The 930-nt window shown below is 45.2% G+C and overlaps 1 non-coding gene across 1 annotated transcript; it reads right to left on the reverse strand.

Moving 5' to 3' along the window:
- Window positions 1-526: 526 nt before the first annotated feature.
- TRNAP-AGG (transfer RNA proline (anticodon AGG)) lies at window positions 527-601 on the reverse strand. Its single transcript has one exon. It is a non-coding gene; the product is annotated as a tRNA-Pro (tRNA).
- Between the last annotated feature and the right edge of the window lie 329 nt (window positions 602-930).

Consider the following 930-nt stretch of genomic DNA (forward strand, 5'->3'; position numbering starts at 1 on the left):
GAGGTGGGTGGGGCTGAGAGGACTCTCACAGCAGCTGCCCTTTCAAGGACAACTCCTGCAAGAGCTATGGCTGACCCAAGGCCATTCCAGCAGCTGCAAGTGGAGGAGTGGGGAATCCAACCCGGTTCTCCCAGATAAGAGTCCGCTCACTTAACCACTACACCAAAATGGCAAACTTCTTGGAACAAAAGGTGCACTGAACACAAATGGCACCCAGCCGCATTAACCGCACCCAAATGGAATGACAACCCCCATGCGTTTTTTTTTAAAGAGTCGTATAAATCTTTTGTACACATTATAAAGAAGCACAACTTTACAATATTACGAAGAAAGGTCCATCCAATATGAGCACCCGGATAAAGGCTCATTTTGTCAAAAGTCTTCCTCAGGACATGAACATATGAAGCTGCCTTATACTGAATCAGACCCTCGGTCCATCAAAGTCAGTATTGTCTTCTCAGACTGGCAGCGGCTCTCCAGGGTCTCAAGCTGAGGTTTTTCACACCTATTTGCCTGTGACCTTTTTTGGAGATGCCAGGGATTGAACCTGGGACCTTCTGCTTCCTAAGCAGATGCTCTACCACTGAGCCACCATCCCTCCCTCACTGTTCCTTCCTCAAGAGTATTCTCAAATCGTGTATTAATTTAGGAGCAAGCCAGTCCTGAACCTCTTCTCTATCTGAGAGCGTTTTGCCATCAAAGTTCAGAAGGCTTTTGCATCTGGTTAGAGAAGAGGATCAGGAATGGCTTGCTCCTAATATATTGTAGAGAGCATTTTGCCAGCAAAATCCAGAAGGCTATTACATCTGGCTAGAGAAGATGTTTAAGACTGACTTGCTCCTAATATAAACACTTAAGTGGTATTAAGAGGTTAAAAGATTTTGAAGAAAATAAAAAGAGGTTGCAGGGGGCATTTTGCCAGCCCAATTC

This window comes from Heteronotia binoei, chromosome 1, assembly GCF_032191835.1.
Source record: "Heteronotia binoei isolate CCM8104 ecotype False Entrance Well chromosome 1, APGP_CSIRO_Hbin_v1, whole genome shotgun sequence".
Classification (NCBI taxonomy): Eukaryota; Metazoa; Chordata; class Lepidosauria; order Squamata; family Gekkonidae; genus Heteronotia; species Heteronotia binoei.